The sequence below is a fragment of the Schistocerca cancellata genome, chromosome 2, assembly GCF_023864275.1.
Source record: "Schistocerca cancellata isolate TAMUIC-IGC-003103 chromosome 2, iqSchCanc2.1, whole genome shotgun sequence".
Lineage (NCBI taxonomy): Eukaryota > Metazoa > Arthropoda > Insecta > Orthoptera > Acrididae > Schistocerca > Schistocerca cancellata.
Window position 1 is genome coordinate 514,335,574 of NC_064627.1, and position 26,756 is coordinate 514,362,329.

At 38.6% G+C, this 26,756-nt stretch overlaps 1 protein-coding gene across 4 annotated transcripts in view; it reads left to right on the plus strand.

Moving 5' to 3' along the window:
- Positions 1 to 26,756, plus strand: part of LOC126162059 (clavesin-2-like) — a 247,354-nt gene that overhangs the window by 74,645 nt on the left and 145,953 nt on the right. Inside the window, exon 1 of one of the 4 annotated variants that reach the window (XM_049918312.1) lies at positions 23,244 to 25,121. The exons of the other annotated variants lie outside the window; for them this stretch is intronic. The gene's annotated coding sequence lies outside the window, so the exon portion shown is untranslated. Of the gene's footprint in view, positions 1 to 23,243; positions 25,122 to 26,756 lie in introns of those variants that run through there. 4 annotated transcript variants of the gene reach the window in all.

The window sequence follows — 26,756 nt, forward strand, 5'->3', positions numbered from 1 at the left end:
TTTCAGATGGTAATTTGTTAATAAAGGGATTCACTAATCCTTTCCCATGTTTTTCACTTTTCCAAAACGTATGTCGTATATTACTCAAAAATCTAATTAAATACGAAATTTCTTTTAGTTCATTTATAATAAAATAACTAAATATATTTGCTAACATTCTAATTATTCCAAAATTTTCATTATGATAATTTTTATGTCCTGCTAATGCTTCACCATGAATTACTATTAATCTGTCAATTAATTCACAAGTGTTATTCATCCAGATATATTCAACGAGTTTTTCTGAATATTTTTTAATAAAGCTTTACCATCATTTTCATATAAATCTCCATACACCATTTGAATCGAATAAAATTCTTGCATGATTTTGTACTTCAAGAGGATCATATCTGTTCCTAAATCATCCATAGTTATTTGTTTCCTAATTAAAAGTTGCATTAATCCATCTCTTGATTCATATTTTTTCTACCAATTTTTAATTTATCACTATTGAATTATCCTGGTAATTTTCCAAGAAATTCAAATTGCATAGCAGGTCTAAATCCAAAAACATTATCTTCACTATGATTAACAAATAATAACATTGATTCACTTATATTTAATTATAAACATTTTCTCTTTTTTATTTTCTTTCTTTCTCATAATACCCCAAGAAACTATTTGTTATTGATTCACTTAAAGTACTGTCGAACTGTAGACTTTCATATTGTTTAAAAGTTGAATAATACTAATTTCTCCTAAATAATGTGGATTGTATGCAACCATTTGTTTTCTAGCTTCTCTATTTACTTCAATTGCTTTTCAAACTTTCTCGCCTATAATTTCAATCCTTTGTTTAATTTTTCTTGTTGTATTGATAACTGGTTGATATTTGATTTCAAACTATTCTGTTCTCAGTTGTTTTTTTCCCCATTTCTTAAAGTATTCTTTTAATTGTCGTTTTACTATTTTATTTCGTTTGACTTTTTATACAATTTTGGATTGTATTTTGCGAACATTTATTAAGAATAAAAATGTGATAATCATTTTTATTTTATTTTCAACATTTGTGTTCAACGTTTTTATGTTTAACATTTATGTTTATGTTTGCATTAAACATTTATATTTAATGTTTATGTTTAATGTTTAAAAAATCTTAGTATCTTCTCATTATTTACCTTCATTAAGTTTATTGTCATATCTGCCATAATAAATTGATTTTTAGTCCAACATTTACGGTAATTTCTTTGAATTCAGTAAACTTCAAATCACCACCAACTATTTCATGATAATTATGATTGTAATTTGTATCATCTTGCCTAAAAGTATTTAACAAATTAATATTGATGTCCTGTATTGCTATTATTGCTTGGGCTGCACGTTCTGTTGTATGGTTTTTAAGCATTTGCTTGTTACTTGCAATTAGTAGATTATTTAAATTGAGTAATAATTCTTCTTTTCTGAAAAAACGGTTAACTGTTCAGATAAGAGAAACTTATAGATGTATTTCAGTAGTTGGTTTTTATTCAAACATTTTTAACTCCAAATGTTACATCGAAAAGTAATTTACTTTACTGTGATGAAGAAGCAATAGAAATTGCTAAAAAACTTTATTGATTAGAAAATCTAAATAAAATATTAAATAGAATTGTCATTGGAAATGATAAAAAATTATTTGTGGACAATAAAGTTCTATTGGTTACATTTCAGGATTTAATAATCAAATTATAGAATATGATAAAGAAACAATTGCTGAAGATGTTCCTGCAATCATTCCATTTGAATTAATTAATCTAAATTTTAATTTGGCTGATGGAATGTTTACTAAACAGAATGATCATTTTCATAGAGTAACTTAGTTTGTTGCTTCCTTTACACCTAATTCTGAATTTGGAGCTCCAATAGTTTATGAACTAAATCATCCTAAAAAATTCCAATTTTCGATACTATTGAAAATTTAGAATAACTATAATTGATGAAGATGGTAATTTAATTGATTATAATTGTTCTTATGTAATAGTTGTTTTAGAAATGAATTAATTAATTTTTCCTTAGTAAAAAGTTTTACTCATTTCCTGTCAATGAGAAAAAAATTATTTAAAAGTTAATAACTAGGAAATAGAAATTACTATTCATTTTGGTGACAGATGGATTCATTCAAATTTTTGATATCTTCACGTGATTTTTCATGTTAGTCACACGGATGGAACTGATTTTCGTGCATATTAAACTAATTCATTACTGTATTTTAAAATTGTTTGATGTTATTACTATTAAAAGAGGAAATAATATTTATCCAGAATTGGACTTCCATTTATTTCTACTTCAAATCTTATTTGATGTAGTTCTTCCCTTTCAAATGAATTATATGTGGAAGGATATATAGGTAGCAATGGATAAATTAAAACTAAACAAAATGAAGTTCTTTATCCATTAGAATTGTTTGGCCTTTTAAAAGAAACAAATGAAGAAAGTATATAGTAAGGTGACTTCACTGTAATTATTACCTGGACTTTGAGAAAAGTTCAAGAAGATTCAATTCTTTGTTGGACTACAGAAAATGATATTTCTCTCCTTCAAAAGAAGGTAAAACTTTAAAAAAGTATGGAGATTCTTGTTCCTGTTGTTAAGTATCTGCCAGAATATTCACTAAAATTAGAACAAGAAAGACTTAAAAATCCAAAATTTCCAATTTCTTTCTTCGAAATTCAAATATTTTAATTTGCTGGTTTACAGACAAAAGGAATTTTGAACTACATATTATGAATTATTATAATTTTACTGAATTTGTATGTCTCACTTTATTTGTGTTGTTTTGCAAACTAATCGAAAAAATAATCAATTACTTTATTCTTCTTTATTCAATTATGTTACATTACAAAATATCTATGTTAAAAATGATAGAAATGAAGTTCTTCCTCAAGAATTATGGAAACTTGAGCCACCAAAAAACTTCTTAAAAGCTTATGATTTCTTTTAGAGATTTTAAGAGAATGACATAAGTTAAATAATGATGTAAATGCAAGTCCATTGAATTTCATTCAGAATTATCCAATTATGTAATTAAAATCACCAGAGGAATGAATGTTTTGACTACTAAAAAAACAACAGTGAAATGATGTGCAGTCTTTAATGAAAATATCGCAAATGATACAGTTGCAAATGTTATTATGTATGGTAGAAAGAATTTAACTTATGAAACAACACACAATTCTTACTGCAAATTTTTAATTAAATATATCAATGAAAAATTAGAAAAAGTTAAAGACCTTTTAACTTAATGTATCTATTTCCTTATGAAATATTTTCTGAGGAATAGAGAAAATAGAAACTGAAAAGTTTAGTTTCTTAAAAATGAAACATTTCAATTTTTGCATTTTTTAAATTTTTTGTATACAAATAAAAAAGAACATAAATGGTTGCACTGGAAATCTGTTAAATGAACTTAACTATTATAGTAATAGTTGTTCAGAAGTATTCACTAAATTATCAGTATTTAAAAAAATAAATGTTGTTATTTCAAATGCTGAAATTTTAACAACTAAATTTGGTTATAAAGTATAATTTTTTTGATGAAAAATATAAAATTACTCTTACAGATTGATATATTAAATTCTTTACATATTATGATGGTAAGTTAGAAGAAATTGTAAATTTATATTTTATTTATCAAGGTAAAATAACAAACAAAGATCGACCTATTCATGTTATTAAACACGAACAAATTTTTAAAATTTTTGTTTTTTTAATTAAATTAAAAATTCATTTTCTTAGAATTCTCTAAGTTTTTACATAACTTAACTTTGTTGGTCATTTTGTGTTCATTGTATTTATGTAGAATTTAGTTGGAGAATACTGCGAAATTAGATTCTTGGTTTTCAACCTGTAATTTTTGCTCCAAAATACTCTTTGGTCCAGAAGTGGCAAGGATATACTATCATTGAAATTACGTATTTTCGTAATACACGCTTTCACAGCCTGTTAGTTTCTAAGGTGGTGGTCCCTACTGACGCTAATCTCTGGTGAGAGAAGGAAAGCAGTGTCACAAAGTTAAAGCGTTTTTAACTTTTGTGCCATGGTGTTTTTCCCTTCATCTCATATATTCACAAAACTTTGTCTTGTAATTCCAGTAACTGATAACAGACTGTACAGTACTCGCCACATTCGTTTCGAGATGGATACAGCTTGTTTACATGGATCTTATAATAGCCAACCCCACACTGCAGCACTCATCTCCAAGCACAGATGCGTTGTGATATCCGTCCCATTCTTGGAAGGTAAAATGTAACCTGCTTCATGTATAGAATAGATTCTAACGTAACATAACCTAATGTAACTTCTTCAGTCCCGTCAGAAACTAACAAATGAGATAGGACGCACTGTGACCAAGCTGTCGGCCAATGTTACTGTGTGACCTCTGGTGATAGCCCCTGACGACTATTGTCTAGTCACTCTGATTGCCAGATGAGGGTGTTCTACCAACCTGCACACAATTTTCACGTTCCACTGCTAATATCAAAAGGGAATGAACAAAATTTCTGGAACTTCGCTATTGAATCCCTGTCTCTGTATATCTATATTATGCTTTGATGCGTCTTTAGTGAACATTTAGTATTATTGTCCTGATAGTGTTTTAGACAGTTATTTTGTTACTGTCATTGGTTATTCTATACATCGCTGGAATAAGTTTGTAAATGTTGCGCTAGACTGCACTAGGGATGGTAATGTAAGTGTCACCACCTAGTGAGAGTTTCACAAATGATAACAGGAAAAATCGCACGAAATCTGCCTCGTGCCTGAAATATACCCTGATGTACTTTAATTTCCTTGCTTGCTGAATGTGGGTAATGTGCATTAATAGCAAGTTCCTTTTTGTGCGTTAAGTATGAGTTTAGTGAGTTTTACTTTCTTGCGAATAAAAGCAGCAAAATACAAAATCGAAAATAACACAGTATGTATTCATTGTGTAAGTTATGAGGGAACATTTTGAAATATTAGGTTCGGATGAAAGTGAACGAACGTGGTGCGCCCAGATTCGATGTGAATGAACGAACAAAAGCAATGTGAATCCAGGCAACAGTATACATGCAATTTTAACAGGGCAATGTACAATGCAGCTGAGTGGTTGTGGGCACTATATCACTTAAAATGTATATTTGGGTAATAAACAAGTGTGAATAATGTATGCTGTACATGTTTTTACATTTCCATGGCTGTTGCTCAGGTTGATCATGTCAGCCAATCACAGCACATCAGTGACAATGGAAACATCACTGTTTCTTCACGTGATCTGATAAACACCACGGTTTGAGCACTCAAAACATTAAACGTCTGCTGCTTAGAAATAAAAATACCAAAACCTATAAGCACGCAACGAAGCTGACATACATCGCATTAAAGATCTCTCCGAAATGCGTCTTTTAGTATGATTTGCTGTGGTAAACTGTCAGGTAATGTGATGTTGTGAGATAAATAAGCTACCTATAAATTTTATATTGGAAATAGCTCCCGATGTTATTTAGTATTTGATTATCAAATGGAAAGAAGATACAGTATTTAAATGTTTGGTTAGAGTATGTTATTGTCCCTGTTCTCCCCTCCTGAAATCTTTGTTGAGATGACAGATTGATCTGTAACATAGCTTGAGGTCTAGATTAGTTCCGATTTATAAATGTTGCAATCTTCCTCAGTAATGAAACCACAAATCCCACCTGGTCATGGTACCCTACAAGATACAAAATTTGTACCAGATGAAGCCCCAAGAAAGGCTACAATATAATGACTTCTCTTTTTGGCATGCATGGAAATGGATGACATGCGACAGGGGAATATTCTTTGGATGGATGAGGCACATTTTACGCTATACTGTGCCATGAATGCAAAGAACTGTAGCATATTGCATTATATTCCGCCATACGTTGTGCAACAACATCTACTGCATCATCCATATACAATTTGAAGATGTGTGGCCTTCTAGATCCATGTGGCTTCTGGTTGTGGGGATACCTGAAATACCGTGTATGCAAGGCATGTATCCAGAATATTTCTGATCTGAAGGACAGCGTACAATGATATTGAACTCTGACTGCACCAGATATACTGGGAGCAACTGTCGAGCATTTATGTTATAAATGCAGCATGTGCTAGAACCATTGTTATATTGTTTGAGCGTTCCTCCCCTTTTCCTGCACCTACATAACGTTTTGACTGCTTACACTGCCATAGTTCCACCTAGTGGCAGAAAGTGTAATTATTATATTTGCAGGATATCCCATGAACGCACGATTGATGAACACACCTACAATGTTTCAGCATCCTGCAATGTATCAGTCAGCAATGCAACAGTCAGAACACTGTAATAATAACCATACAGTATAAATGAATTTCAGCACCCTAAATGTAAAACACTGTTACAACTACATTAATAACCTTGGAACAACATTCATGTAAATGACAATATTATAGAAACACTGGGGTACATAAAATCCCAATACATATTAATTTTAAAACGAACTGTACGTTTTCTTCCTTGCAGCTCAGGTGCAGTTTAATGAAAGTTAACTACTTTATTATCATTTTTACAAGATAAGAAATTTTTAGCGATTAGTATTAATGTAAGAATGAGCAGATATATACAAATGCACAAAAACTTTCAGCTTATTGAGTATGCAAGATTAAAACTAAGACAAAGAACCATTGTAACAAATTATGACGATAAAATCAATCCCATTATTGATAAACAATGCTAAATTTACTAAAATAATAAAGACATTACAGATTTTTCTGCAGTCTGCCATAGCCTAATGGTTTCTTATTATGGATTTTTTGCTTGACGCACTTGTAGCATGCCTGTAGTCTGTGTTCATCATACATGCGTCTTGGGCATGAAGCACCTTGAGCCCCCTCCGAAGTAAAATATGGTGGTAATTCTCATTTCTTATGCCAAACAGTACCTACCATTATGATTTTAATTCTTAAGTATTTGGTGCAACAGAGGCATTGATGAAGACCAACTATGGACTGTTAAGTTTCTGTTGGTACCATAAATGGGATGGCTTAAGGTCCTTACATTGTATGATATTTTGTTTTTCCTTGATAAATTGGTTTCAGTTTACCAGCATATGGTACTACATTTAGCAGATAATATATTTTTAAATCATTCAGCATTACGACCTTTATTCTATATTTATAAAATTTACTTCTCTTGCTAGCCATGACTAGGCATCAATTTTTGAGTCCCAGCAGGTGCTCATCAATATTATACAACACTAAGGCTGTATAAAAGATTTTTTACTATCAACACTTTTTGTCAATATCACCCACTTCCATTATAGATGATTTAGTTATCTATTGGAAGTGTATCCTGTCTACGTCTGACGTCTTATGTGTCTGGAGATGCAGGGCATTTGCAGTCAAGTATTATCAACAGTGTTATGTGTTCCAGCAGGATGTATGTCTGTGGTACAACATCTGAATCATCCTATGTTGGTGTGTGAGTCAAATGCACACATTTCTCTAACCATATGCTCGACAGTAATTGTGAGATAGAACTGAGGTCAGCTAGTGTTCTGTTCTGGTCATCACATTAGTACAGTCTCAGCAGCATACTGTTAAGTTCAAACCTCAAAACCTCTTGGCTTGCACTTCTACTTCTGTCAAGGACATCACTCTCATCACATTGCTCAGTGAGGTGAGTATTGACAATAGTCAGTTTTTGTAAGTACAATCGATAACAAACTGTGACAAATGACAAGATGATAGCTTATGGTAGGCACTGGTTCAAACCAAAAGCATATTTGAAGTATGCAATGACTGTGTACATTACCATTGTAGAGACTAGCAGAGTATTGAAAGGTATATCATCACTAAATAGGTAAACATGATGTACTTGAAAGGTTAAGTAATGATAGTACGATCAACTCTAGAGGTTTGTTTGGAGTACTTATGGAGTAAGCGAGACAACAGATACCCAACAAAATCAGAGACACCCTGCTGGGATCGTAAATGTTGTATATAGATGAAAGCGTATCGGTATGGATCAGGCTTGACATGAAATTCACAGGTGTAGGTACACATTTTATTGATTTCGATGCAATATTCGTTTATTTCTGCATGAAACTGAAGTGAATATTCAATGATTAAATGTATGTGTGTCATCTGTCTCCATATAGAAATCCTGCAGAGACATCTGATGTTATGTACAGAATGTAGAACACATAGTGAATCAGGAACGCTTAAGACCTCTGGCGTGGTTGCACCACACAGTTTGCTGAGTGAGTAACCATGTTCAATTCTTCCGTGTACATGTTCAATGGTAGAAGCATAGATCCAACACAAATTTTGTGATTTGTGTAGAAAACTGGCTGATTTTAGTTGTACATCTCCTGATTCCAACGAAAAGTTTAGTGTTATGAAAAGTTTAGTGTTATCAGTATAATATACATTGATTTAGGGTCTCATAAATGCAGTGAGGGGAGAATGATAACATGCTTCTGTCCAGGAATTGATATCTCCCATTTTAACTATCCTTCATGAAACGTAGATTCACAGTAGCATATCGTTCCATAGTGTACTCTCGGCATGCTTCTGCAGAATCTTGCATGCCACAACACACCAGAGGAAGGTATTGTGACAGTGTACCATACTGAGTGAATGTGAGTGGGGAGGGATTTGCAAGCACAGATGGTGGTAAAGAAATGCAGGACAATACGAGTACCCAGGTCCAAATAAGGTGCTGCTATGGAAGAACGTCGAATGTGGATGCTAATCTGTCTGAGCCTGCTGCTGCTGTGGATGACCAGACTCTGGCCTAGTGGCACTCCTGTGTATTATGGAGTGGTTGTCAAGTGGTGGATGATTACCTTTATTCTCAAGGCGATTTTGCCTGAGTGGCATATCAATTCTGGATTGTACTGCCATCAAATGGAAACTTTTTGATTGCCCTTATATTTTGATTTTCAGTCATATGACGAAAAAGGGAATGTGCACTATTGGTAGACAGCAAAACCATCGCTAGGTTTAAACTACCAATACATCAATAGCACTAACTGATATTGCCTCTTCCTACTTTAGCCAAAACCAACTATTGTACATTGTTGTTCCTACTTGAATTCAGTGGTTAGTTTGTTAGTCAGTTCAGTTCTTGCTTGCAGCTGAATATAACATAAGTGCTGACATTTATTGTTTTTGTGCTGTGTGCTGTTCTGATAGTTTCTAATTATGAATAAGTATCTAACTATAAAGAAGAAGAAAATCATTTTGATTCATATGTTAGCTTTATAATAACTTAAAGATATGTATGCACTACCGTGATTTCTAATTACCTGTTTATAGGATTTTAATGTCAGCACTGGAGCCATTATTTGGAGATGGATACAACTTTGGGGTTGAAATATATTAATATTTCACAATGCAGCAGAGTGGTAAAACATCATTACAAATAATATTAAATTAAAAACATTGCACCAAACTACACTTAGTTTTCCTATACCGCCCAAAAACAGCATTAATCAACAAAAATATCACCCAAGTGGCAACGGCTGCATTTCTTTAAGAATTTGCTGAAAATTCTATCAGTATTGGCAAAATATCGCCCAATCTGGCCAGTAGCGCATTGCTCAATTATGAACACTGGTTCTGATATGGAATGATGCGAAGGCTTTGCGTGGAGTGCAGAAGGAGTGTATGATGATATCACATTCTACAGCTCGTTCGCTTCCAAAAAATTTTTTCAGCAAGCTACTGGAATTCGTCTGAGCTGATGCACCCTGCTTCCCCCCTCCCTTACGTCGGAAATCTATTTACCCTCTTCTAATACTGTAATAACTGGATCTGTAAATCTCCTGCACAATTAAATCTAAAAATATGCATCCATACTTACACTGTCAGATGATGAAACATATACAGTTAAAGGAAAAATATGGGATATCAGAATTCCATCTTTTGTGAGCTCGATAGTGTGGCACCTTGTGGCACTAAGCTAGAAATCCCTGGATTCAGGAGGCAAAGTGGTTCGAATCCATCCACTGTCAACCTTGAAAGTGGGGTTCTGTGGTTTCCCATATTCAAATCAGAAAAAAGTTCGCAAATTGGCCCTTTACTATAGGCCACAGCCAATACCATCTGCAGTCCTTTCTTTCCTAAATGATTATAGTTCCTTAAAATACAGCCTCTTAAATGAAAAAAGCTACAGTGAAGGTAAGCTGAGCATCTTTTACACACACACACACACACACACACACACACACACACACAATATATATATATATATATATATATATATATATATATATATATATATATATATATATAGAGGGAAACATTCCACGTGGGAAAAATATATCTAAAAAGAAAGATGATGGGACTTACCAAACAAAAGCGCTGGCAGGTCGATAGACACACAAACAAACACAAACATACATACAAAATTCTAGCTTTCGCAACCAACGGTTGCCTCGTCAGGAAAGAGGGAAGGAGAGGGAAAGACAAAAGGATTTGGGTTTTAAGGGAGAGGGTAAGGAGTCATTCCAATCCCGGGAGCGGAAAGACTTACCTTAGGGGGAAAAAAGGACAGGTATACACTCGCACACACACACATATCCATCCACACATATACAGACACAAGCAGACATATTTAAAGACAAAGAGTTTGAGCAGAGATGTCAGTCGGGACGGAAGTACAGAGGCAAAGATGATGTTGAAAGACAGGTGAGGTATGAGCGGCGGCAAATTGAAATTAGAAATTAGCGGAGATTGAGGCCTGGCGGATAGCGAGAAGAGAGGATATGCTGAAGTGCAAGTTCCCATCTCCGGAGTTCTGACAGGTTGGTGTTAGTGGGAAGTATCCAGATAACCCGGACGGTGTAACACTGTGACAAGATGTGCTGGCCGTGCACCAAGGCATGTTTAGCCAGAGGGTGATCCTCATTACCAACAAACACTGTCTGCCTGTGTCCATTCATGCGAATGGACAGTTTGTTGCTGGTCATTCCCACATAGAACGCTTCACAGTGTAGGCAGGTCAGTTGGTAAATCACGTGGGTGCTTTCACACGTGGCTCTGCCTTTGATCGTGTACACCTTCCGGGTTACAGGACTGGAATAGGTGGTGGTGGGAGGATGCATGGGACAGGTTTTACATTGAGGGCGGTTACAGGGGTAGGAGCCAGAGGGTAGGGAAGGTGGTTTGGGGATTTCATAGGGATGAACTAAGAGGTTACGAAGGTTAGGTGGACGGCAGAAAGACACTCTTGGTGGAGTGGGGAGGATTTCATGAAGGATGGATCTCATTTCAGGGCAGGATTTGAGGAAGTCGTATCCCTGCTGGAGAGCCACATTCAGAATCTGATCCAGTCCCGGAAAGTATCCTGTCACAAGTGGGGCACTTTTGGGGTTCTTCTGTGGAAGGTTCCGGGTTTGAGGAGATGAGGAAGTGGCTCTGGTTATTTGCTTCAGTACCAGGTCGGGAGGGTAGTTACGGGATGCAAAAGCTGTTTTCAGGTTGTTGGTGTAATGGTTCAAGGATTCCGGACTGGAGCAGATTCGTTTGCCACGAAGACCTAGGCTGTAGGGAAGGGACCGTTTGATGTGGAATGGGTGGCAGCTGTCATAATGGAGGTACTGTTGCTTGTTGGCGGGTTTGATGTGGACGGACGTGTGAAGCTGGCCATTGGACAGGTGGAGGTCAACGTCAAGGAAAGTGGCATGGGATTTAGAGTAGGACCAGGTGAATCTGATGGAACCAAAGGAGTTAAGGTTGGAGAGGAAATTCTGGAGTTCTTCTCCACTGTGAGTCCAGATCATGAAAATGTCATCAATAAATCTGTACCAAACTTTGGATTGGCAGGCCTGGGTAACCAAGAAGGCTTCCTCTAAGCGACCCATGAATAGGTTGGCGTACGAGGGGGCCATCCTGGTACCCATGGCTGTTCCCTTTAATTGTTGGTATGTCTGGCCTTCAAAAGTGAAGAAGTTGTGGGTCAGGATGAAACTGGCTAAGGTAATGAGGAAAGAGGTTTTAGGTAGGGCAGCAGGTGATCGGCGTGAAAAGAAGTGCTCCATCGCAGCGAGGCCCTGGACATGCAGAATATTTGTGTATAAGGAAGTGGCATCAATGGTTACAAGGATGGTTTCTGGGGATAACAGACTGGGTAGGGATTCCAAGCGTTCGAGAAAGTGGTTGGTGTCTTTGATGAAGGATGGGAGACTGCATGTAATGGGTTGAAGGTGTTGATCTACGTAGGCAGAGATGCATTCTGTGGGGGCTTGGTAACCAGCTACAATGGGACGGCCGGGATGATTGGGTTTGTGAATTTTGGGGAGAAGGTAGAAGGTAGGGGTACAGGGTGTTGGTGGGGTCAGGAGGTTGATGGAGTCAGGTGAAAGGTTTTGTAGGGGGCCTAAGGTTCTGAGGATTCCTTGAAGCTCTGCCTGGACATCAGGAATGGGATTACCTTGGCAAACTTTGTAAGTAGTGTTGTCTGAAAGCTGACACAGTCCCTCAGCCACATACTCCCGACGATCAAGTACCACAGTCGTGGAACCCTTGTCCGCCGGAAGAATGACGATGGATTGGTCAGCCTTCAGATCACGGATAGCCTGGGCTTCAGCAGTGGTGATGTTGGGAGTAGGATTAAGGTTTTTTAAGAAGGATTGAGAGGCAAGGCTGGAAGTCAGAAATTCCTGGAAGGTTAGGAGAGGGTGATTTTGAGGAAGAGGAGGTTGGTCCCGCTGTGACGGAGGATGGAACTGTTCCAGGCATGGTTCAATTTGGATAGTGTCTTGGGGAGTTGGATCTTTAGGAGTAGGATTAGAATCATTTTTCTTCGTGGTTGACGAGGGCTGTTTGGTAAAATCTGGGAGTGGGGCTGAAGGTGAGGCCTTTGGATAGGACAGAGGTTTCGGATTGGGAGAGAGGTTTGGAGGAAAGGTTAACTACTGAATTGGGGTGTTGTGGTTCCAGATTGTGTTGATTGGAATTTTGAGGTTTTGGAGGGAGTGGAGCTGGAAGTGGGAGATTGAGTAGATGGGAGAGACTGGGTTTGTGTGCAATGAGAGGAGGTTGAGGTTTGCTGGAAAGGTTGTGAAGGGTGAGTGAGTTGCCTTTCCGGAGGTGGGAAACCAGGAGATTGGATAGTTTTTTAAGGTGGAGGGTGGCATGCTGTTCTAATTTGCGGTTGGCCTGTAGGAGGATGCTCTGAACAACTGGTGTGGATGTGGGAGAGGAAAGATTGAGGACTTTTATTAAGGATAGGAGTTGATGGGTGTGTGTTGATTGGCTAAGTGGATGTGTAGGTGAAGGATTGGGTGGGTGAGGGCAATGGATTGTTCGGTGTGGAACTGGTATAGGGACTGATGGAAAGAAGGGTTGCAGCCAGAGATGGGAACTTTAAGTGTGAGGCCTTTGGGGGTGATGCCAAATGTCAGACAAGCCAGAGAAAATAAAATATGGGAGTGTAATCTGGCTAGGGCGAAGGCATGTTTGCGGAGGGAATGTAAATAAAACTTAATGGGGTCGTTGTGGAGGTGTTGTGAGGGTGACATGGTACTAGAAGGTGGAAAGTGGAGCACAAGGCTGAAATGAAAATGAATATAAATATAAAAATATATGGGGAGAGATAAAGGTAAAACTAGAAAGCAAATGGAGATCTGGTGTGAAAAAAGGCGAAAAAGGGTTGGTTAGAACTGGGCTATGTTGATCCTGTCTTGATCTTGTGTAGGTAGATAATGATGTGCATAAAGGTTAGGTGGTTGTGTTTCCGCCAAAACACGTAAAGGGTGGAGAAATACGGGAAAATTTCGAAAAAACTACGTGAGGATGTATTAAAAGGAGTGGTTTGGTGGTGGCAGATTATGGAAATGAAGCTAACAATTGTCTGATGAAGAAATAATGACGTTAAAACATGTGGGAAGCGGCTAAAAATGATCGGTGATGTGAGAAAAACGGAAATGGAAATAAAGCAAAAGTTATTAAAACTAGCCGAAAAGGTTGTTTAATAGCTGAAAGGAACTGTTTGTGAACTGGAAACGGTGGATTTTATAGCAGCGGTAGTGTTGAAAGCGGAAAAAAATTTTTTGGTTATGGTTTGGAAGTGGGTTACGTATTATTACGTATTATTGAGTATATATCGGCGGGATAACATTGTTTACTGGATTACGGTAAAAAAGGAGAAGGTGAATAGAAAGTGAACCTGCTGGCAAAAACAAAAGGAGGAAATAAGACGACAGAAAAGACTACGAAATGTAACAGTGACAATAACAATAACAATAACAAACGTGATTGTTGGGTTGAAATTAATGATATGAATATAATAGAGGGAAACATTCCACGTGGGAAAAATATATCTAAAAAGAAAGATGATGGGACTTACCAAACAAAAGCGCTGGCAGGTCGATAGACACACAAACAAACACAAACATACACACAAAATTCTAGCTTTCGCAACCAACGGTTGCCTCCGTCAGGAAAGAGGGAAGGAGAGGGAAAGACAAAAGGATTTGGGTTTTAAGGAAGAGGGTAAGGAGTCATTCCAATCCCGGGAGCGGAAAGACTTACCTTAGGGGGAAAAAAGGACAGGTATACACTCGCACACACACACATATCCATCCGCATATACACAGACACAAGCAGACATTTGTAAAGGCAAAGAGTTTGGGCAGAGATGTCAGTCGGGACGGAAGTACAGAGGCAAAGATGATGTTGAAAGACAGGTGAGGTATGAGCGGCGGCAAATTGAAATTAGAAATTAGCGGAGATTGAGGCCTGGCGGATAGCGAGAAGAGAGGATATGCTGAAGTGCAAGTTCCCATCTCCGGAGTTCTGACAGGTTGGTGTTAGTGGGAAGTATCCAGATAACCCGGACGGTGTAACACTGTGCCAAGATGTGCTGGCCGTGCACCAAGGCATGTTTAGCCACAGGGTGATTCTCATTACCAACAAACACTGTCTGCCTGTGTCCATTCATGCGAATGGTCAATTTGTTGCTGGTCATTCCCACATAGAACGCTTCACAGTGTAGGCAGGTCAGTTGGTAAATCACGTGGGTGCTTTCACACGTGGCTCTGCCTTTGATCGTGTACACCTTCCGGGTTACAGGACTGGAATAGGTGGTGGTGGGAGGGTGCATGGGACAGGTTTTACACTGGGGGCAGTTACAGGGGTAGGAGCCAGAGGGTAGGGAAGGTGGTTTGGGGATTTCATAGGGATGAACTAAGAGGTTACGAAGGTTAGGTGGACGGCAGAAAGACACTCTTGGTGGAGTGGGGAGGATTTCATGAAGGATGGATCTCATTTCAGGGCAGGATTTGAGGAAGTCGTATCCCTGCTGGAGAGCCACATTCAGAATCTGATCCAGTCCCGGAAAGTATCCTGTCACAAGTGGGGCACTTTTGGGGTTCTTCTGTGGAAGGTTCCGGGTTTGAGGAGATGAGGAAGTGGCTCTGGTTATTTGCTTCAGTACCAGGTCGGGAGGGTAGTTACGGGATGCAAAAGCTGTTTTCAGGTTGTTGGTGTAATGGTTCAAGGATTCCGGACTGGAGCAGATTCGTTTGCCACGAAGACCTAGGCTGTAGGGAAGGGACCGTTTGATGTGGAATGGGTGGCAGCTGTCATAATGGAGGTACTGTTGCTTGTTGGTGGGTTTGATGTGGACGGACGTGTGAAGCTGGCCATTGGACAGGTGGAGGTCAACGTCAAGGAAAGTGGCATGGGATTTAGAGTAGGACCAGGTGAATCTGATGGAACCAAAGGAGTTGAGGTTGGAGAGGAAATTCTGGAGTTCTTCTTCACTGTGAGTTCAGATCATGAAAATGTCATCAATAAATCTGTACCAAACTTTGGGTTGGCAGGCCTGGGTAACCAAGAAGGCTTCCTCTAAGCGACCCATGAATAGGTTGGCGTACGAGGGGGCCATCCTGGTACCCATGGCTGTTCCCTTTAATTGTTGGTATGTCTGGCCTTCAAAAGTGAAGAAGTTGTGGGTCAGGATGAAACTGGCTAAGGTAATGAGGAAAGAGGTTTTAGGTAGGGCAGCAGGTGATCGGCGTGAAAAGAAGTGCTCCATCGCAGCGAGGCCCTGGACATGCGGAATATTTGTGTATAAGGAAGTGGCATCAATGGTTACAAGGATGGTTTCTGGGGGTAACAGACTGGGTAGGGATTCCAGGCGTTCGAGAAAGTGGTTGGTGTCTTTGATGAAGGATGGGAGACTGCATGTAATGGGTTGAAGGTGTTGATCTACGTAGGCAGAGATGCGTTCTGTGGGGGCTTGGTAACCAGCTACAATGGGACGGCCGGGATGATTGGGTTTGTGAATTTTGGGGAGAAGGTAGAAGGTAGGGGTACAGGGTGTTGGTGGGGTCAGGAGGTTGATGGAGTCAGGTGAAAGGTTTTGTAGGGGGCCTAAGGTTCTGAGGATTCCTTGAAGCTCCACCTGGAGATCAGGAATGGGATTACCTTGGCAAACTTTGTAAGTAGTGTTGTCTGAAAGCTGACGCAGTCCCTCAGCCACATACTCCCGACGATCAAGTACCACAGTCGTGGAACCCTTGTCCGCCGGAAGAATGACGATGGATTGGTCAGCCTTCAGATCACGGATAGCCGGGGCTTCAGCAGTGGTGATGTTGGGAGTAGGATTAAGGTTTTTTAAGAAGGATTGAGAGGCAAGGCTGGAAGTCAGAAATTCCTGAAAGGTTAGGAGAGGGTGATTTTGAGGAAGAGGAGGTGGGTCCCGCTGTGACGGAGGATGGAACTGTTCCAGGCATGGTTCTATTTGGATAGTGTCTTGGGGAGTTGGATCATTAGGAGTAGGATTAGGATCATTTTTCTTCGTGGCAAAGTGATATTTCCAGCAGAGAGTACGGGTGTAGGACAGTAAATCTTTGACGAGGGCTGTTTGGTTAAATCTGGGAGTGGGGCTGAAGGTGAGGCCTTTGGATAGGACAGAGGTTTCGGATTGGGAGAGAGGTTTGGAGGAAAGGTTAACTACTGAATTGGGGTGTTGTGGTTCCAGATTGTGTTGATTGGAATTTTGAGGTTTTGGAGGGAGTGGAGCTGGAAGTGGGAGATTGAGTAGATGGGAGAGACTGGGTTTGTGTGCAATGAGAGGAGGTTGAGGTTTGCTGGAAAGGTTGTGAAGGGTGAGTGAGTTGCATTTCCGGAGGTGGGAAACCAGGAGATTGGATAGTTTTTTAAGGTGGAGGGTGGCATGCTGTTCTAATTTGCGGTTGGCCTGTAGGAGGATGCTCTGAACAACTGGTGTGGATGTGGGAGAGGAAAGATTGAGGACTTTTATTAAGGATAGGAGTTGATGGGTGTGTTGATTGGCTGAGTGGATGTGTAGGTGAAGGATTAGGTGGGTATTGTTGACACAGGTGACTCCAGTGAATCTTCAGAATCCAGTTCAGATAGAGCAGACGATGTTAGTGGGGTTTAAGAACTTGAAAACACTTTACACAGAGTTCACATTGTTTCTTCTCCTTTGTTTCATTTTCATATTGTATTTTGTGTATAATATAAGTAAAAAATCACTATTGAACGTCTATTCCATTTATCACATCTGCCTAAATACCTTCGTACAGAGATTTCGTAGCTACTTCATTACGCAAATTGTAGCAGTGGATATGTAAAGCACGATATGTCAAAATGTTAACACTTCTTCAACCATAATCACTGAAGGAATGCGAATAACACTGATGCTATCGCTAATTCTCTCACGTCGCTACCGTAAACAAACAAACGACGACTAACACTGTAATGCTTTCCGCTAGCGAGCTCAGGTAGGTTGGTACAAGACCACCTACATTAAATATTGTTGGCAGCGAGGGAAGGCTGTCAATGACGGTCGAATGCATTCGATTTGTATCGAATCAACCACCTCCCATAAGTCAATTACCCTAGTGTCAACTTTGTTTGCGCGATTAATACTAAGGTTAACGACTATCTTTAGAACAGATCAAGGAATTAATACTGTATTATGATTCTTTGTTGTCCAGAATTATTATTTTTGGTTCATCCTTTGTGAGACATTCGTGCCTTACAAAATGTTTTAATATAAATGCGAACAGTTTCTTTATTATCCACTTGGACTGGTTTCCAGGGGCGCCTTTGAGTGTATGGTGTCAGAAACTTTTCATAGGAAAGTAAAGAAAATTGGAACTATTTTCCCTACGACAACTACAACAATTTGCTGTTAAAATCACAGAAACACATCGTTCAATCTTGGTCATTTGACCTACTTCTATGTTCCCCACTTGAGTCAATAATTCATGGCCTGTGAACTGTTGTCACTGCTCTCTCATCGAGACTGTAAATACATTGTGGACCAGATTTAAATTTTGTCTTTACATTTCGTAGTTCATCATAGAACCCAATAAAATTGGTTTTCGTGGAACTGAAAGACCTGTTCAAGTATGTTTGCTTTGCTGATCATAAAGTTAGATAATGACGCTTAAGAACATCAATAAGGCAGTATTCTCTTGATTTTTTTCTGTTTGTCATCGCAAACTAATAGGCAAGATGCTTTGCTGATAATTTTGTCAAATCATAATGAATATTAGTAGTGCTTAAATAAGTCTATTGGCAGAAACTCTTCATCCCTGGAAAAATGTACGCCATAGACGTTCGTTTTCTGGGCGAAAGTTCAATTTTGATGCATCTTCTGCTGTTCTGAATTTCCTGATGTAGTGTTTCAATGTACTATGAGATATACTGTTGTGTACCACTGTAGCTTGATGGTCTGACATCTCTCCATCATGTGCAACTTAACAGCTCTTCCAGGTCTGTTACAGAATATGACCGATTACAAGTACATTCAGGAAGTGAATGTAGAACTAATTCCAGTACAGGAGATATACAACTCGTCATATTTATCACTCTGCATCTGTGAATGGAGGTAGAACACTACACCATTGTTGAAATACGCATCTTCTGCTATATAAAGAGAAAGACTTGTCGCGCCGAGGAACGTTTATAATGTCATTGTATATGGGCAACTTGCAGAATGATAATCTTCTTTCTTGCTGGTTGAGTACCCTTTAGTTATATGTCTACCATAAGGAGAAATGTTTGATGCAAGATGGCGTATAATAATTGCTGTGTATCTACCTCTGTTTCCAAAAAGGGCGTTTATCTTTCTGTGCTGTTGGCTATTGTGAAGATGCTATTAAGATTTTCGGAGTTAGAGCAAAAGGATTAGATGTCAGTAACTTTAACAGATTACTGCAACATAAATTTCTGTTCCATTGCTTATGTGACATCATGCACTGCTGACTAACGTTTCCCATGGTGGATAATGTTGTTGCCGTTGCGAGCTGTAGACTCGCTTTTAAAAAAAACTTAGCGAGATAGCGTGTGGTTTGTGGACACTGGACTCCGTATGAAGAGGAGCGGACATTCAAACTTCAGTGCGAACATTCTGATTTTGGTTTCCCGTGATTAAAAGTGGCCTCAAACGCTTCTGGTGAATGTCGGATTGGCATCTTTTAAGAGACTGAGGTCAGTTCTTTTTCCTTCTCTCAGACGACCTGTTGCTCCCTCCATCTGTATTACTCTTGTTGTTAACGAGATGTGCCTGCCTTCCCTGTCCAGAAAACTTGTAACTTTGGGCAGAAGGATCTAAAACTTATACTGCGTTGGTAATTAATAAATAACAGAAGTTTTGCACAAAAGAGATCTAGAAGACTTAAGTGCTTATTTTAAGAATAGGAGTTTTCGGAAGTGATTGCCGTCATTTCAGTGCTGCAATGATTACTTTCTTGTGACATAGCAGTACGCAAAACGCAGGAAGTTTGGCCACTTGTAGTGTCGAATTGTTTTTTTATTGTATATTTGGAAAATGAAGTTTTCATAATACTATTTTTACGGTCTTTCTTTTTTAACGTTACTATCTCAACTGGTTTGATCAGAAACTAGGGTGATTGCCCCTAACATGGACATGCTAGGTTTGACAATCAATTTAGCCTCTATTTTGAAAAAAAAGTCACAACATTTCCATTCTGAATAATTTTCAGGCTAATGGACTTTCATAAAATAAATTTTTCGTTCCTCATGAAAGCAGTTTTACTGGTGCAAAAACGGAAAATCCAAAAGTCTACCTGGTGGCCATATCAGGAGCACATTAAATGTATTCATAACTGGGACTAAGGGCAACCATCAGCTGTAGAATGGACTGACGACCACGGAAATTTGTGTCGGACCGGACACTAACCCGGATTTCCCAGTTACCGCGAGTGGTCGCCTTACCATTTGGCGATCCGTGCGCGTTTCACGGCCAGACCCAAGCTTCCATATGTCGTTAACTATGCATGCATGTCCAAAGGAACTTTGCGTTATAATCAGAATAACACAGGCAGTGCAATAACGTATATCAGGAGCATGTGCTTTTGTCGGTTTCATAGCGCAGTTTTGCTAAAATTAAAAGATTTTGATGTAAAATGAGTAAACTTCATACTTAATAATCATTTTCTTTATTCAAAAGTGGATTCAGAACAGGGTATTCGACTAAAAATTAAGTTGTTTACATTCTCGACACTACCATATATTTCATAAACCAAACGCCTGAAATTATTCAAGAATACACGACAAAAATGAGACCAAATAACAAGCGACTCTTTGCGATTGGGACAAATAAAAATATCTTTGTCAGGAGCAGGAGTCCAACACACTCTTCATGATGTAAATTCCTGCAGACTGTAGAGTCGCATGCTCATAACTGTGTTCTCCTGACAAAGACTGCAGCACCAACTTCCAGTTTCTGTAGATTTCTGAATCTCGTTCTTGCTGGGTTGCTGCTGTTTGTTCTTGGGCTTGTTGGTCAGCGACCGTTTCGTGGTTGAGCCCATTTTCGGTTTAGATGGGTAAGCTTCTCTTGGCTGGAAGAAGACTTTTTTTTCATCATGAACCCACACGAATTCATGGCTGACCTCATGACCTCGTTATTTTTCTCTTCCTTTATGCCGTTTGCAGCAGTGTGTCAACATTTGAAGATGATGTGCTGCTGCATGATGTAATGCCTGAAGGAGAGTCAACACAGAGCCTCAACGTTAAGAAGATCAACTGGACAGACGATAATAATAAATAATCGCCGTTCAAGGACGCTTAGCACGTTTAGTTTTTTTTCTGGTGGAGTGAAAACAACTCATGCCAGAGCACTAGTGGTTTGGTCCAATGAGCTGCAAGAAGTAACTGGATCACTGCTGGTACTCAGATGGTTGTTGTCAGGCAATCCTGTGCTCAAATGGTTCAAATGGCTCTAAGAACTATGGGACTTAACATCTGAGGCCATCAGTCCCCTAGACTTAGAACTACTTAAACCTAACTAACCAAGGACATCATACACATCCATGCCTGAGGCAGTATTCTAACCTACGACCATAGCAGCAGAACGGTTCCAGGCTGAAACGCCTAGAATCGCCCGGCCACAGTGGCCGACCCCTGTGCTGTGTTGGTTGTTCAGTTCAGGAGGTGGATGTTCACTGACAGAACTAGGAGCAAACACCTCTTCAGGGATCTCATTTGGATTGAAAGGGTAAATACTTGTAGCTCTGAAGCCCTTGTCATATTGGATTGTGTCTCTGATCCACCCCCATTCTGGCATGAACACATCAATGAAGTTCAACCAAATGATATCAAAAAGTCTCAGAACCTCTTGGTCTCAAAAAGTTTCAGTGGTTCTGAAGCAACTTTTGTCCTGTGGTTGCAATTCATTCAGTGTGTTGGATGGCAAGCAATAGGAGATTTTGTCACACTTTTCAATTCATCACAGATTTTATAATCCAGGTGTGCTCTGGCTCCATAAAAAATCAGAAGGCATGTTCAGTTGGATTTAAATCTGGCATAATGTTGCAAAAAAGAAGCCAAAGTGTTAGCTGTCGTGCTCCCTTTCTGAGTCATTTCAGCTCCTGATCCAGCAGGCAGACCTCACTTGAAATAGCCAGTTGATATGACCTCCTGGTGGCCATATCAGAAAGAGGTCAACTTTTACATTGTTTGATTGTGAACAACTTGTGAAAGATACACCATAAAAGAAAAAACAGTCAAATATATGGTTTCCATGGAAAAAGTCTTCGGAAAACATGCATAAAATAATGGAGACTTACTGACGAAAAGCAAGCAGACGTTACATGAAAAACACAAAACAGGCAACTGACACCATATTGATCAACCTGCGTGGATGGAAACTGAACAAATGACACACTAGGCAGCCCTCTCACTGGATACTGATGCAGTGAAACTGAAGGGCTCTATGTTCTGATATTTATACTGTTCCTCTATTTATGTACTTCCATCTTCAATATTTAAAAACTTCTTAAGAGATGTTTTCAAAATTATTTTGTTCACAGCAATTGATGAACAACTACAGTAGCTGAAATATGAGGGATCCTGCAAAACATAGTGCCTACAGGAATATAATCTGCAGTGTCTCTTATTTAAAAATGGAAATTTGAAAGTTTTCTGAGTGTGCCACAATATAATAATACAGATACAAGTCTGTAGTTGTTCCAATGTATCCTCTATGTTATTGGCTTGTTAAAAATGCTCTGAGGAATTTATACCACCAACATTTTAATGAATCTGTAAACAAATTAATGACATGTAGGAAAATTCACAGTCAAAATACACCTACTGTTTTTTCCAAACTGGAGTTAATGTTAATAACATGTACTGACGACGTACATTTCTTATGAAATATCCATCATTCAGTTACACATTGCATTTAGTCACACTACAGGTTTTTATGTAGCATGAGTGCTTCTGTAGCTATGTTGATATTGGGGTTACTGATGAGATGACTTTGAATGCTTACAGCTACACTTTTAGTGAGTGCACACAGATGATTGTATGAAGAATACATGGAAGGCTGCTATAGAAACAGCATTAAATCTTAGTTAACTGCAAATCTGTGCTACGGAAATAGGAATAAAGTCTGTTTTTCTGTCAATGAATGAAACTGCATAACTGAGCTTGTATTTTTCCTTGCATAGGGTGTGACTGCAATTATGGAGACAGTAGTGAAGTAGAGAGTGAAGTACATAGGTGTGTAAAACTTATGGAAGAAAGTAACTTTCACATTGCCAAGTAACATAACTTGATCTTGATGAAACTTGGGTCATACACAGAAAGAACTGCTACATAATGTCACTGAAAGAAGTATGCAATGAGATGAACAGAAATCACACTGTTTTTCAGAGACAATAATTTCAATGAAGTCACCGTAATTTATGGTGGTGCTCTGAACATTATGAATGGCTGAGCATGGTTTTTATCAGGATGTGTGATAACCACAGACAACACTGCATGCTCTCCTTTGTGCTTCCATGCTGACCATTCCATTCCATTCCTCCACCAGCATGGTTGAAAGCTGCTGGATGTTGAAGGCGCATATGGGCGTCCTGCAGCACTCCTCCCTAGTGCATCCCACCTGTACTCAGTTGGATTTAAATTAAGGGAATGGGCAAGCTTATCCATTTGTCATATATCCTCTCAGTCTGAGAAATCCACCACCTGTGCTGTTTGATATGGGCAGGTGTTGTGCCCAGATGAATGAAGTCATGACCGAATGCCACCATGAAAAGATGCATAAGGGAAGGAGTAAAGTGTCACAATAACATTTCCCACTGATTGCACCATGTTCAAAGATCATTATGCCTCCCCACACCTTGGCATCTGGACAACCAAAACAATCATGATCAACAATTTTCCTGGGTGCATTACGTGTTCCCACCTCTTTCCATGTGAGGGTTCTTAATGCATCCAGTAACTTCGTCAAACATAGTCATTCTCCTGGTCCTGATGTTATGGTTTGGGAGGCATCATGGATGTACTGACCACCAAATCTTTGAACACATTGTACTCACCAGTCAGTGTTATTGTGAAACTTTACGCCTTCCTCACGTTCAACTTTTTAGGGATGCATTCAGGTGTGACCTCACTTTTATGGATCACAATAAGTGACCACATCAAACTGCACAGCTGGAGGAACTCTTGTGGACTGTCCTCCTGCTTCCTCAAACTTGAATTTCACTGAGCACATATCATCGTGTGAGAGTCAGAGGAACGTATCTCCAAAAATGCGATTTTCAGTTTTTTTAACGTATTTCCTCACGGTAATCAGGTCCTTATTGTATCAAAACGGCGTATCTCTATCTCTTCTCATTGTGAGAATAAGCTGCTGCGTAACTCCAAGTTGTGAGCTTAATTTAGAGACAGATAAACATATTGGCTCTTACGTTCTTCTGTCTCGAGTCAGTGCATCTCTATTTTTGGATCAGCAAAACGTATGGGACTTACATTCTTCTGACTGCTTACTTCATGAGGTAAATTTGGAAATATGTTTTTATTCAGCAGATACCATTATCTGCTTGTTTTGTATAATACAATTTTGCTGCATTTGTGCACTATTTTCCTGTGTGCTGAAAGAGTATTATATGTTGTCTAGCAGATAATAACAAAGCTTGCGACGCCAAGTAGAAACTTTGCATTACGCCTTCCTGCTGAATCATTCGTCTGTTTACCAGTTCTCAAAACACTTTACGTACGAGGTTTCAAGCCGTTGTATTTCTCTTGCAAGAATCAGTAAGCGGAGAAACGCTAAACAATGAGTGCCCTTTGTAAGCATTGTCACGTCAAATTTTGTTTAGTTTCATGTGGTATTCACTGTGAAGAGGTTGTTGTTAGTGTGTGCTCTCTGTTAGATAAAAAATGACTTTACAAGGAAGGAGAATGGTTGAGCTAGCGATGCAAAATTACCGCAGTGAAAGTAATTCTACATCCGATGAAGGTAAGATGAATTACTATTAATTTTATCTATGAGATAATCATCCACGGAGATACAGATCGTTAGTTTGATTGACTTGATTTCCATTCATTGTTTGTATAACGTATTGTAGAAATTACAGAAGCAGAAGAAAAGAATGGTGAAACCTCATGTGCAATACAAAACTGTTCCGAAGTGAAACGACTACAAGAGTTAACTGAAGAAGATTGTAATGATTTCAAAGCGCTTAATTCGGGTTCATCAGATGATTACATACCCAAAAACATCATGGATTCATCATCATCATCATCATCACAATCACCATCTCCAACGCCAAAGAAAATGAGAGCTGCAGTTCAACAGAAACTGCAACTGTCTTTAGAAAACCTCGGTAAGCAAAATGATAATCCGTGGGTCTTGTTTAACATTTCAAATACTAATACTGGGACTATCGTTGGAATATGGTTGCGTGTACGCATTTTCTGAGCAGTCCTTAATTACATTCTGATTTATTTCTTCTCCTAACTGCGATGTTACTAAAATAATAACACATGTGCATTTCAACAGAGCTAGGGCCACATTTATTGTCTTTGGGTGAAGTGGTACATTTTGTCGTAATTATCGCACGTCATAATTTTTAAAATACAATGGGACTGTAAGATTCATAGTTGATTAATGTGGTATATTATGCTAGATAAGGCACTAACATCAGTAAGATAATTTTCTCCTTTCCTGGCAATGTCACAAAGGAGATACAATACGGAAATCCACGTTCACTGACAAATCAACTATTCAGTCCTGATTCTTCAATTTGTGTGGGCAAAGGTTTTGTGATGTTAATGAATATGCAACATGAAGAAGTTAATCCAGTGACCGTTGAGTCTAATGATCAAGAACATGGGCAATCTGACAGAGGAAATGAAGTTGGTAAGGAAAAGAAAACAAGAAAAAGAAGTAAGAACACTGACAAGTGGAAAAAGAACATAAGAAAAATGAATAGGCAGTCAGGAAAGGCATACAAATCAACTGCTAATAAAGAAGTACCAGCCAGAACATTTAAGTACAAGGATTGTTCCAAATGCCCGAGAAAGTGTAGCGAGAATATCAGTGAGACTGAAGGGAGACAGATGTTCCGAGGATTCTGGATGATGAAAGATTTAGAAAAGCAGCGATAGTATTTAGCTCCACTTATTAAGGTGGTACCTAAAGCAAGGTCACATTCTGCAGGTGCGCAGTCTCGAAGAAATGTCACAAAGAAGTATGTTCTCCTGAAAAATCATAGTGAAGTTCAAGTGTGTCTAGGTTTTTTCCTTAGCATTTTTAATATATCAGAAGCATTTGTGCAATATATACAGAAGAAAAGGGACAGCAGCAACATTATTCTGTCTGCTGACGAGAGGGGTCATCATCGTCCAGGTATAAGGAGATCCGATGAGGCAAAGGAGAGAATAAGGAACCATATAAAATCATTTCCTACTATTCCACTGCTTTACTGCTGACAGGGCACTGTGCGACAGTTCTTACCAGGAGATTTGAATATATAAATAATGCACAAACTATATAAGAAACGTTGCGAAGAGGAACAGGTTACTGCTGAAAAATATTGGCATTACAGAGAAATATTCAATACAGAGTTAAGCTTAGGCTTTCATGTACCAAGAAAAGATGTATGTGACCACTGCTATCGCTTTCAAAATCTCTCTGAAGAAAATCAAGAGGCAGAGAAAGACCAGCACTCAGAACACCTAAAGAGAAAGGAGGCTTCTAGGATACTAAAAAATGAATTGAAGGAGTGGGCCAAAGCAGGAGAATGTCATTTATTGGAGTTTGACCTAGAAGCTGTGAGATACTGTCCACACATAGCAGCTAAAGCCGTTTTTTACAAAAGAAGACTGGCAGTATACAACCTCACAGTATACAATACTTTTACCGGGAAAGCTAGAAATTACATGTGGCATGAAGATGTGGCTAAACATGGCTCAATTGAAGTAGCACCATGTGTATCTCAAGAACTCCAGAAGATTGC